Source organism: Peromyscus maniculatus, chromosome 23 (genome assembly GCF_049852395.1).
Source record: "Peromyscus maniculatus bairdii isolate BWxNUB_F1_BW_parent chromosome 23, HU_Pman_BW_mat_3.1, whole genome shotgun sequence".
NCBI classification, from domain to species: Eukaryota; Metazoa; Chordata; class Mammalia; order Rodentia; family Cricetidae; genus Peromyscus; species Peromyscus maniculatus.
The window spans coordinates 21,766,470-21,779,894 of record NC_134874.1 but is presented as its reverse complement, the minus strand read 5'-3'; the positions used below and the strand labels follow the sequence as shown (position 1 = coordinate 21,779,894).

At 45.7% G+C, this 13,425-nt stretch overlaps 1 protein-coding gene across 8 annotated transcripts in view; it reads right to left on the bottom strand.

Annotated features, from left to right (window-relative positions):
- The window catches only part of Rabgef1 (RAB guanine nucleotide exchange factor 1), a 52,002-nt gene extending 42,187 nt beyond the window's left edge, over positions 1-9,815 (bottom strand). For 2 of the 8 annotated variants that reach the window (XR_013047665.1, XR_013047667.1), the window contains exon 1: positions 9,411-9,601. The gene's annotated coding sequence lies outside the window, so the exon portion shown is untranslated. Of the gene's footprint in view, positions 1-9,410; positions 9,610-9,718 lie in introns of those variants that run through there. The other 6 variants (XR_013047666.1, XR_013047664.1, XM_076560615.1 and 3 more) reach the window with 6 other exon arrangements.
- Positions 9,816-13,425: the final 3,610 nt, after the last annotated feature.

The following is a 13,425-nucleotide window of genomic DNA, read 5'->3' as shown; positions in this document are numbered from 1 at the left end:
CATCCCCAAGGCTCAATAATCCAGCTGTGCTAGCCTACCATCCTCCCCTCTCAATACTCTTCTGGAGAAGCAGTCAGCACTGCGATGGACAACCACTAAGTGCCTAAGCAAACAGTCTTGGCTCCACCCAAGGAACAGCACTTTGATACATAAAGCATCTATCTCCACCACAGGAGGGTTGTTTTCAGTTCTATCTGACTTAGTTCTGCTTTAGCTATTTCACCTTTTCTCATACACTTTTGAGTCACAAGGTCTGAGAATCTGAGTTTATCCAGGTCCTAACAATGCTACTGGGAACCACCTTGGAAATTACGGCTAGAAAGAAAGCACCACAGGTGTGAAGCGACTCATCTCTCTTCCTGACCCCAGGAGGGGATGCCCTTTTCTTTTTCAATTATTTTTATTTTATTCATATTGGTGTTTTGTCTGTATGTATGTCTACGTACCACATATGTGCCTGGTGCCCACAGAGTCCAGAAGAAGACAGGCTCTCTAGAACCAGAGTTACAGGTGGTTGTGAGCCACCATGTGGGTGCTGGGAATTGAACCCAAGTCCTTGAAGATCAACAAGTGCTCAAAACGACTAAGCCATCCCTCCAGCCTAAGATGCCCTTTTCTGAGTATGATAGAAGCCTGTGCCAACCTCCTGCTAAGAACTACAAAGCTACAAACAACGTGAAATATCAGTGTTTAAAGGCACTATCACAAATGCACTAAGGAGCTCCTGAAGTACTTCACACTAGGAGGGTCCAGGTCCTGGAAAATGGGCAACAGTTTTATAAGGAGGTGACTCCAGTAAACGGCAGAGAACCCAGGATGTGCTGCTAGAGAGAATAGAGGAAAATTTGGGAAGAGATAAAAATCAAAGCTTGGTGCTAGGAAGGCACCAGCTGATGAGTGCTTGCCTAGCATGGAGGAGCCTAATGTTCCTTCTCCAGCACCACATAAACTATATATAGTGACATATGCCTATGATACTAGCAGCCAGGAGGTGGAGGCAGGAGGATCAGGAGTTCAAGGTCATCCTCAGCTACACAGCGAATAGGAGACCAACCTGGGATACTTAAGATCCTGTCTCACAAAAAGAAAAGGAAAGGGAAGAAAGAAAGCCATACAAGTCAAAGCCCAACACCTAGGAGGCTAAGACAGGAGGACTGCAAGTTTAAGGGCAGTTTGAATTAGCTAGCAAAACTCTATGTCAAAAGAAAAAAAAAAAAACAAAGGCTGGTGGTAGTGTCAAAACACCTTTAATCCCAGCACACCAGAAGCAGAGGCAGGCAGATCTCTGTGAGTTCGAGGTCAGTCTGGTCTACTGAGTGAGTTCCAGAATGGTCAAGGCTACACAGAGAAACCCTGCCCCCCCCCCCAAAAAAAAACAAAATATATAAGAAGTTATTAGAGGCTAGTGAGATGGCTCAGCAGGTAAAGGCCTTTGCTGCACAAGCCTGATGACTTCAGTTCAATTCCTGGAACCCACATAAAGGTGGAAGGAGAGAACTAACTCCAGAAAGTTGTCCTCTGATCTCCATACACATGTCATGGTATTTGCAGTATGCATGCAGGCACGCACATACACATACACACATACATACACACACACACACACACACACACTCACAAATACACATGTACAAGTAATAAAATTTTTAAGGAAGTTATTAGAGGGGACTGAGTGATGGCTTAGTGATTAAGAGCACTAACTGATCTTGGAGAGGACCTGGGTTCTGTTCCCAGCATTCACATGGTGGCTAACAACTGCTATAACTCCAGGTCCAGAGGATCTTCTGACTTCCTCAGTCACTGCATGCACATACATGCAGGAAAGACACCCAAATACACACAAAAAAATTATTTTTAAAAAAGAAATTAGAGAGAAAATGGAATAAATGTGACTCTAATGTGTGTGTGGCTGGGGTGTAGTGCAGAGCACTTGCCTAAAAAGTATGAGGTACTGGGATTTATTCCCAGCACCACAAAATACTATATATATATAATATATATATATATATATATATATATATGGCTGAAATATGCTATTTTAATGTTGTCCCTGTCATAAAACATTCTATTTTGCGGGGCAGGTAACAATATAATAAAGTTTTGCAGAAGAGTCAGTAGTTATTAATAAAGTGGGGAGGGGCTTGGTCCTGCCTCAAATAAATGTACCAGGCTTAGCTATCCCCCCATGGGAGAACTCACCCTGCTGGAGGAAGGAAGGAGGGGTGGAGGGGGGAAAGTGAGGAGGAATGGGAGGAGGGGGGAGCAGGAGGAGGGATGAGGAGGAATCTGTGGTTGGTATGTAAAATGAATTAAAAAAATAAAGTTAAATAAAGAGTCAGTGGTTAGCATATGGGTATGAAGGCAACTTTGCCACCTGAATCTCATCAATAGTATTAAAAGTGATATATTTGTGGCTGGACAGAATCTGAAACCTTCCACAAACTACACAATTACCACATTAGGTTCCAACTATAGTAGCTAACAAATTTTTGAAGACTGAAACATAATTTGCTACATAGACACCAAGTATATTATCCCAAGACACTAATTATAGAAAACTTTGGTTTTTTTTTTTTTTGGTCTTTTTCTTTCATGTACTTCTGAAGATGAAGGCCAGAGGTCTGTGCACACTATGAACATACTGCATCACTGCACTGCACACCAAACCCTGTGATATATGTTAGTCAATCTATCTCATTGGCTGTTAATTCTGTTTCTGTTTCTAGAATTCTCATTTGCATTATCCTTATTATAGTCAAAGCTTTGGTCACTGGTCCAACTCATTCTTCAGGGCACATTAAAAAAACAATGTCTAAAGTTGATGGAAATGTAATTAAGGAGCCACAACATTGCACAACTGTATTTAGGCAAGGATGGTCCCACCTACTGTTTACTAAGGGTAAATAAGAACAGTCTCCTGGCCACACCAACCATGCTGGCACTCTAGAAATCCTAACTATTATTACTGAAAGAGTTACTTTTCAGTACCTAAGTGGCTATGTTCCCACCTTAAACTAAGTCCTATGTGTGGGCTTTTCAAGCTAAAGATCTCTGTGCTGAAGCTAGTATCTCAAAACCTACTTCTAGAAATAAATCCTCACTCTGGTTTTGTTATCCTTTCTGCCCATCTAACACACACACACACACACACAAACACACACACACACACACACACACACACACACACACACACACACACACACACACACGGTTCTGACTGCCCATCAACACAAAACAGATGTACTCAAGGTACTTTCCAGACAGCACAAAATCAAAACAAAAACTGAAAAACAAACTACTTTTGAAGGTAGTAGTCTAAAGACTGTACAGTCTTATCTGGATCATGTGAAACAGACAGACCCTTGATTGAATAGTAAGATTGAAACACCCTGGATCACATGAGGCCAGGGGTGATTCAGCTAAGACGGAATAGAGCACACAGCCCTTCCAAAGCAACTAAACAACCAAGCTGAGGAGTTTCTGATTATCTTTCAAGGTCACTAAGCCATTATATTCCTTTCTCAGCTGGCGGCTAAGAGCATAGCCACCTCGTTAGCCCTCAACCAGAAACTCCATACTTTAGCCCAAGCATTTGGTACAGAGCTGGTCCTTGTTCCCACCTTAACTCTCTGTCTACTCCAAATCACTCATCCACTCACTCATCTCGATTGGTATGTTAGCGCAGCAGGTTGGGCAAGTCTTCACATGTCATTAAGAATCCTTTCTGGAACAAGATGTGATACAAGAGATACGCTCTACTTAAGAAAATTATGGCATAATACAAGGAGATTTCCATCCATTAATAAGCATTTTGAGTTCATTCTCTAAAAGCATCTTTTAAATGTGCTCCAAAGTCCCATCTAAAGGGGGGAAAAACTGCTCTAGTAAACAGCATGCCTAAAATTAGAAAATTCTATAGAACCTGTTATAGAGGAACTACAAAAATAAAATATTGTCATTGTGTATTTTTAACTTGAAAACACAGAAAATTATAAATATATCCTATGTAAAAATTCCCCAAATTGTGAGACATGTATAAGGTCACATGAAATACATTATTTTTACACTTACCAAAAAAAAAAAAAAGAAAAGCCAGGCAAGGTGGCACATACCTTTAATCCCAGGGAGGCTGTGAGTTTGAGGCCAGCCTGTTCTACACAATGAGTTGCAGGCCTCAAACAAACTAACAAAAAGAATAAAAATGTAGACCAGTACAATTTTTATATAGAGAACCAATGGTACTTTTAGGTTACTAAAGTAAGTGTAGGTTAATACAAATAAATACTTTTGTCAGAGAAAAACACATAGTGGTACTTCCATACTAAAATCACAAAATACAAAGATAACCAATACTGCACATGCGCCTATCTGAAGACATTGTATTTCCTAATTCTGATGAACAGCAGTGGCAGGAGAAGTATAAAAATCAGAAATAGATAAGGGACATTTAGTATTCTGCTCTTGAAAAGTTAAAAGCTCGTGTAAAACTTTTTAATTTTTTTTAAATCAGAGCTTATTTTTATTTTCTAAAAAAAATAATAATAATAATAATAACCCCATTTTTCTTTCAGGGCCGGGGAGATGGCTCAGTGAGTAAAGGTGCCTGCTGCCAAGTCTAACAACCTGAATCTGATCACCAGGACCCACAGGGCTGAAGGAGAAAACCAACTCCCACAGATCGTTCTCTGACCTCTAAACATACCCTGAGCATGCACTCACATGTGGGCATGCTCGCACACGTACAAACTAATTAAATACAAAAATGATTTTAATCCTGCTTTTCACTTTTAAAGATTTATTTTTATATGTATGAGTGTTTGCCTTCATGTGTGCATGTGCACCGTCTATGTGCCTGGTGCCTACCAAGGCCAGAAGAGAACATCAGAGTCCCTGAGACCAGTTACAGATGGTTGGGAGCCACCATGTGGGCGCTAGGATTCAAACCCAGGTCCCCTCCAAGAGCAGCCAGTGCTCTTAACCACTGAGCCATCTCTCCAGCCTCACCCCATTTAAAAATTTTAATCCCTACGATTTAATTTTAAAATGCTACAAACTCAATTATAATGGCTACGGTGAATGGCAACTCAGTAGATTAGCTTGAAAAGTGGTCCATGGATTTTACTCAAGAACCAGGTGTGGTGGCACAGTCTACACAGTGGTCTACACAGTGAGGTCTAGGACTGCCAAAGCTACAGAGAGAGCCCCTGTCTCAAAAAACAAAGCAAGCAAACAAAACAGATTTTACTCGGTTCCCTCATAGCACCACTCCCTAAGGTTAGAGCCTGCAAGGCTCTGGCTACTTTCCTGCTTCAGATCCTTTAACAATCTCTTCCACATCATTTGGGAAAAAATAAAAAGCTTATGACTCAGGACAGGGAAGGTAAATCAGTGGTACAGTACTCACAGGACATGTGTCCCAGGTGCCCCCAGTACTCCTATGCCCAAGAAAGCCAGCCTAGGAACCCCCACCTCAACATGTAATGTTCTATGCTTTCTAGTCAGGATGAACAATGTTTGTCTCTCTGATCATAACTTAGGACTCCTGTTACATCTAATTAACTGATCATAATCACAATTATTGGCTGTCCTAATGATCACAAGCCTGTAAAGAATGCTACCAGAAACAAGGAAAAAGTATGCTCCTATCCCATCGAAGTTACACTTCCTACCCCAGTGGGAAGAGCTTCAGTAAAAACAGAAGCCTCTGATGACAGGCATGATGCTGGAGAGACAGCTAAGGAGTGAAGAGCACGTACTGCTCTTGCAGAGGACCCAGGTTTAATTCCCAGCACTATATCGGGGGACCTAACAACCTCCTCTGGTCTCCACGGGAACATCGTGTACACAGACTCACACCCCCACACAAATACACACATACGCATAACTGAAAAAATAAGTGCAGCCATCAGAATCTCCAGCATGTTAGGCACGTGCCTTACCATAGAGTGACAACCAGGCCTTCTTTTGCTATTCTGACAGTCTCACTAAGCTGCCCAGGCTGGCCTGCTCTGGCAATCCTCTCACAGCCTCTTCTTAAAACATTTTAGAGGGGTTGGGATTTAGCTCAGTGGTAGAGCACTTGCCTAGCAGGCCCTGGGTTCGATCCTCAGCTGCCCTCTCCCTCCTCCCCCCCCCCCCCCCCCCCCCGCAAAAAAAAAATTTAGGAACTTTATTCAAGCATTAAAAATACCAGTTAAGCTGGGCATGATGGCACATGCCTTTAATCTCAGCACTTGGAAGGCAGAGGCAGGCAGATCTCTGTGAACTCAAGGCCAGCAGCCTGAGCTACAGAGTGAATTTCAGGACAGCCAGAACTACACAGAGAAACCCTGTCTCAAAAAACAAAAACAATTTAAAAAAATCAATTAAATAATAATTAGTGTAACAGAAGTCAATTGTTTCCTCTGTACATACTACTTCTTACAGAGTTGTCTGCTAAAGGTGAACACTGGGTAAGATTTGCAAAATGTTCTATTTCCATGAAACTCTCATTTTTAGCAGGGTAACTTTATTATTAGGCTAAGAAAGCCACTTAGCAGCATTTCTACTGACACATGGGTGTTGATTGTACAGATAACCTCAGCTAGAGATGCTTATCTCACAGCCAATAAAAATGAGTGCCAGAATTTAATTGCACACAGTCAAGATTTAAAAGTATATAGTACCTAGCCAAAAACTGGGAGAAGTCCATGGAGTGTTCTCATGCAGTCAGCAAATACTCATGAAACCAATAAATGTCCAATATAAATTGAGTGGAGAGATAAAAGTAGATTTCCTGTTACTGGAAATTTATAATGGAGCTGGTCTTAGTAAATGAGTACACAAGTCAACCCAAACACTTAATGACCAGAAAAGAGAGCCATGCAAGACAGTACCTAACCCTGCACTACATCGGACACAATCATCTCCAACCACACAGCAGCAGCCTGTGTGTGGGAGCTGCTGCTTCAAGTTTATCTGAACCAGGATGACCTTGCTTCATGCCCTCCCCTGGCCCTGTCACAGCCCAGAAAAGCCCCAACTGGCATCTCTGCCCTGCATATCCCTTCAACATCTGCTTCATGTAGTTGAGTGGCCTCTTCTCCTGGTCCCTGCTCCCCCAACAGACACACTAACCTGCCTCCAAAATTCCTACTCCAGCTTGTTGGTCTGAAGTGTTACACATTCTTCAAGACACTTTAGGAAGGTATTCCCTGATCCTTTCTTCCACCTTCCACACTTGACAAGGTTGGCCTGTGTTCTAGTCCTCAGAGCTCTAAGCCAGCACACACCATGTTAGAATTATATTGAAATATTTGTGTTATTTCTGTTTCTTTGTAGTGCTGGGGATAGAATCCAGGGCCTTGGTGCAAACTAGGCAAGCACTCTACACCTTAAAGCATTATTACTGTTCACCTCTGTGATTAAAAAAAAAAAGATTTATTAATCTTTATGTATGAGTATTTGCTTGCATGCATGCATATGCACCATGTGTGTGTCAGGTGCCCTTGGAGGCCAGAGGAGGACATAAAATCCCAGGATCTGGACTTGCAGACAGTTATGAGCCACCATGTGGGTGCTGGGAACCAAACCAGGGTCCCTTGCAAGAGCAGCCAGATCCCTTAAGCACTGAGCCAAGTCTCTAGCCCAATTTTTGTTTTAAGCAAGTAAAAATCCAAATCCTGAATGCGTCTTAACTCCCTGATTAAGAATCAGTAAATCAACAGGTGGTGGAGTACACCTTTCATCCCGGCACTCGGGAGGCAGAGGCAGGCAGATCTCTGAGTTCAAGGCCAGCCTGGTCTACAAAGCAAGTTCAGGACAAGCTACAGAGAAACCCTGTTTTGAAAACCAAAACAAACCAATAAATCTTGGAGACGCTCTTGAGACGTCCATGCCCATGTCTTGAAGGTGTACTATCCTTTTAAGTGTCTCTCCCTCTCCCTTAACACCTGTGCCTAAACCTGTAAGAAAACTGTTTCTTAACCAATTCCAACTTCATTTCATCAAAAACAAAAAGCAGGGCTGGGAAGACGGCTAGATCTGCAAAGCACTTGCCACACAAGCATGAGAACCTGAGTTCAGATCCCCGTGTGTACACACACACACACACACACACACACACACACACAAAGTACTTCGTCTGTAACCCCAGCACGAGGAGGCAGAGACTGGGAGATCTCTGTAGCTTGCTGGCCTGCTATGGGGTCTAGCCAAACACAGCTCCAGGTTCACTGAAAAATCCCATCTCAAAAACCAAGGTTAGTAAAAACCTGAAGAAGATATCCAACCTCGGCTAGCCTCTGGCCTCTACAGTCACACACTGTGAACACACACACACCAAAAGAAAAAGACAGAAAGCAGTGGCCCACACCGGCCATCCCAGTACTTGAGAGGCACAGGCAGGAAGAGCACTCCAAGTTCAGAGTCCTGTCTGGTCTACATACGGAATTCCAGGCCAGCCAGGGCTACATGAGACCCCGCTCCCCTCCAGAAAAAAAAAAAAAAAAATATATATATATATATATATATATATATATATATATATATATATATATATATATATAAATACACAACCAAAATAAATAATCCCCCCAACAGTAATCCGTCAAGGATGAATGGGAGCCGGGGATGTAGCTCAGTTAAACAGCCCCTATCAGCACCTGCAAACCTTAAAGTCAGTCATACTAAGTAGCAAGATGCTTGACAAGACAATTTTATTTGGGACTCTACTTTTAACTGCGACTGGGGGCCGGGTGTGTGTCTAGAATTTCACTCTATAGCCAAGGCTGGTCTCAAACTCACTAGGCAGCCCTTGTTGATGTTCACGTCGAACTCCCAAGTCCATTCCTGCCTCGATTCCCAAACACTGAGATGACCGAAGCGGGTGACTAATCGGGTCTTTCTTTTAAAAGTAATTTTAAGTTTGTAGGTTAAAAGGCCCAACTGTTAACTTCCAAGAAGGGGGGGGGGGAGAAAAACTCTTTTCACACAAAATCAGGTGACCCTGTAAACTTCTCCTGCCAAAATGTCACATCTAAACTCCACAGGCTGACAGAGCCTACCCGCATCCAGCCACACATTTCCCAACCACAGGGATTGGTCACCAGCTCTGAGACACAGCCCGTGACCTAGTCTCCAAGGCGCTTCCCCCTTCGGAGTCAACTTCCGCGAGGGGATGGATGGAGGGACATCCCCCCAGCTCTTCTCCTAGACATCTCGGCCTCAGGGGCTACCTTTATTCCCCCCGCCCCCATAAAAGGGGTCTTGCTATGTGGCGGAGGCTGGCCTCAAACTCGCGGCCATCCTCCTGCCTCAGCTTCAGGACTTCTCATTCAGAGACACCCCATAACCTTGGCCACTGCCGCCCGGCAGAAGTATTTCAAAACCCCGCGCCACAGCCGCCCGCACCATCCCTCCCCGAGACCCACCGCGGGGTCCGAATGTGACCCTCCCGGCCGCGACCACAACTCGGGACTCGGACGGGACCGGAGCGGCAGCGGGCGAGCGGGCATCGCGTCCTCCCGGGAGCCCGAGTCCCGCCGAGCTGCGGAGAACTCGGCCGGGGCGGAGAGAGAGGCCGAGCGCGGAGCTCTGGCGGCCTGGTCCTCCGCGCCCGCCCGCCTCCGGGGCGGAACGGAGCGGCCCGGGGTCAGCGCGCGCGGCCGGACGCCGCCGCCGCCGCCACCCCGCTCCGAGTGGGGAACGCGCCTCCGTGGGGGCCCCCGTCCCTCCGAACCTGGTCCGCGGCTCCGCCGGCGTCCGACAGCCGCTCCCAGCGCCGCTCCAGTCAGTCGGCTCCCTGCCCCGCCCCTGCCCCCGCACGCCCCGCCCCCGGCACCACCAGCGCGCGCGCGTTGGCGTGCGTGTCGCGTCACTTCCGTGACGCTTCGGATTTCCGGGGTTTCGAGGCTGCCGGCCGGAAAAGGTGACCTAACGCTGGGGAGGGTGAGCACGGGAAAGGCTGGAAGGGTCCGGGGCTTGGGAGGTTGGCACACACCGAGTGACTCTGAGGCCATCGCTGGCGTGTCCGCGAGTCGCGAGAAAGCCGCCGTGTCCCCCTGTCCTTCCTCACTCCATGCTTTCAGCTTCCGCTTGCACTAGCCTGAGGGCGACCAGAAGCCCCGAGGATTAGCAGGAATGGGTCGTCAGAAAAGAGGTCGGAGGGAGAGATAACGCATGGCTGCCGGACGGTAAAGAGAGATAACAATCCCACTTGACAGTTGAGAAGCCACCTCACCGCCTTTGTTATCTCCCCGGGCCAAGAACCATCCGGATGGAGGAGATAAAGAGGAAGAATGAATAGAGAAAGAAAAAAAGAGAGCCCATGAGCCCTGCAAATGATCAACCCTGAACTATTAGACAGTCTCCCAGCTCTGGAAAAACCACCCTTCCTGAATGCTTTTTTCTGTCTCAATTAATGCCTGTGTTCACCTTTTCTGAGCCTTTACTTTTCTTTTTTTTTTTTTAAGACAGGGTTTCTCTATGTCGTTTTGATGCCTGTCCTGGATCTCACTTGGTAGCCCAGGCTGGCCTCGAACTCACAGAGATCAGCCTGGCTCTGCCTCCCATGTGCTGGGATTAAAGGTGTGCGCCACTACCGCCCAGCGAGTCTTTACTTTTTTGTCCCTGGGCATTCAAATTTTGTTCACCTCTAGGAAGAACCTGGTCACCTAGGCAGGTGGTCCACAGAACTGACACTCCCGGTTTGCCTTCACAGATCTCAGAACTTTAAAAGGATTCGAGTTTGAACCTGAAGGAAATTAATCCAAAAGCAACCAGGCTGTAATCCCAGTACTGGGGAAGTGGAGACAGGAGGATCAAGAGTTCTCATCCCTGGTGTTTCTTGGCCTGGGTGATGTAGACCCTGTATGAAAATTTAAAAGGTGAAAAAGGCCAGGTGTGGTGGCATAATACTCTAACCTCAACACTTGAGGCTGAGGCAGGAGGATGACAGCATGGAGCTACAGTGTAACCCTGTCTCAAAAAAAAAAAAAAAAGTGAAATGAAAGCTGTTGGTGTACCTTCCTCGCCAGAACACATGTGGATGATGCGGGAATTTTGAGCGTAAGGGATCCTGATGGTCTAGTAGTATTTGACACAGGGACCTAGGACGGTGGACATGGTCAGATTGGCCTGGAAAATGGCTCCACGCTGGATGTTTAAGGTCTATGAAGATTAAAGATAGGGGCACTTGTAGGAGTGAGGTGAAGGCAAGTTTTACTCAAGAGGATTACAAGTAAAAAAGAGGGCCAAAGAGCTGGCTCCGTGAGTAAAGGCTTGCCTTTCAAGCTTTGAAACCTGAATGCAAGTCCTGGAACTGGCATAAGGGTGTAAGGAGAGAACCAACTCACAGAGTTGTCTTCTGACCTCCATGCAAGTGTGGCACAAGCATCCACACACAATAGTCGTAATTTAAAAAAGTATAAAAAAGGAAAACTGAGCGAGACTCCCTATTTACTCCAGAAGAAAAGTAACACTTTCGGCATCAGTGAGTGAGGGCAGGGTTGTTAGAGGCCGTCCTACAATTTAGTCTGTATAATCAGCTACATCGGAGAGAGGGGGAAAGGGGCAGGCCAAGCAGTGGCGGGCTCGCCTTTAATCCCAGCACTGGGGAGGGAGAGGCGGGTGGATCTCTGTGAGTTCCAGGCCAGCCTGGTCTACAGAGTGAGTTCTATGAAAGGTGCAAAGCTACACAGAGAAACCCTGTCTCGAAAAACCAAAGAAAAAGAAAAAGGAATAATGCCTAGCATCCAGCAGGCCAGCCAACACCTTGTTTCATCAGGTCCCTTGGTTTTCTCACACTTGACATCAAGCTTCTTTGTTTCTCATCCCTAGTGTTCTGGGCATGCTAGGACTCTTTCTCTCTCTTGTTTTGTTTGTTTTTTGAGACAGAGTTCCTCTGTGTAGACCAGGCTGGCCTGGAACTCAGAGATCCGCCTGGCTCTGCCTCCCAAGTGCTGGGATTAAAGGCGTGCGCCACCACCGCCCGGCTGCTGCTTGGACTCTTAATGTTCTTTAAAACCTTAGGTGCATTTTCACTGCAATATGTGTGAACAACTTGCAGTTTTCACCACAGGCGCTTTTCCTTCCCTACCTTCCATAGAAGGCTAGCTCCTGCCTGCAGAGGCCCTAGGTTCAAGCCTCAGAATAAAATAGATAGATAGATAGATAGATAGATAGATAGATAGATAGATAGATAGATAGATAGATAGATAAAGAATATGAGTATAACAGACCTAAAAGTTAAATAAGTTAGCCAGTGTTATACAGCATTAATAGTGGAGGCACAAACAACCTACTTTCTTTTTTTAAAATTTAACATTTTTTTCATTCATTTTACATACCAGTTTCCCCTCCCTCCTCTCCTTCCTTCCCCCACCTTCTACCCTTGCTTCCCATCTACCCCTCTCCCCATCCACTCCTCCTCCATCTCCATTCAGAAAGGGGCAGACCTCCCATGGGCTTGAACAAAGCATGGCACATCAAGTTGAGGCGGGACCGTCCTCCTCCCCTTGTGTCAAGGCTGGGCGAGGTAATCCAGCATGGAGAACAGGTTTCCAAAAGCCAGCTAAGCACCAGGGACAGGTCCTGAGCTCACTGCTAGGAGCATTACAGAGACCCAAGCTACACAACCATCCCCGCACACATGCAGAGGGTCTAGGTCAGTCCCATGCAGACTCCCTAAATGTTGGTCCAGAGTCCATGAGCTCCCACGATCTCAGGTCAGCTGTCCCTGAGGGCAGAACCTACTTTCAATTCCCGTTGAAGGGATGTTAGAGGCAACAGACCAATGTTGTCTGCCTTGTAACATTTTCTAAAAGCCACACTTGGGTTAAAGATTCTGTGGACTGATTTTTGGAGAGTTGGAATGTTGTAGATCCGTATCTCAGACTGTCTCTAGGTCTGCTTAGTAGTCATTTATGACTCACTCTGTCTCTGACTTAATATCCTTTTGACCATCGGTAAAATCCTTGGAATGTATTCGTACATGCCAAGCATAGCTTCCACCCATCCAAAAGCCGAGAATGTAAACAGACAGCGTCCGAAGCCTAAAGCAGAGATTTCCCTCACTTTGTTCTAACTCCCTACCCGGTGTCCCCACCAATGTGTTTGGCAAATGCATTCGTGTATGATTTACTCAGTGACCATGAAAAGTTCACATATGATGGTGCATACCTATAATCCCAGTACATGGGAGGCCAAGGCAGGAGGATCGGAAGTTCATCATCAGCTACATAGTGAGTCTGAGGCCAGCCTTCTCTACATGAGATCATATCTTTTTTAAAACAATGTTCATGTAACCACTGCCATGGTGATTACATTGTCTGGGACCATCTGGACAGTGCTGGGAGGGCCATGGTCACTCACATTTGGAGTGAGTGCTGTGCTGTGTCCACAGGCTCAATACAAGATGCCAGGTATGGTGCACCCGAGTACAGTCAC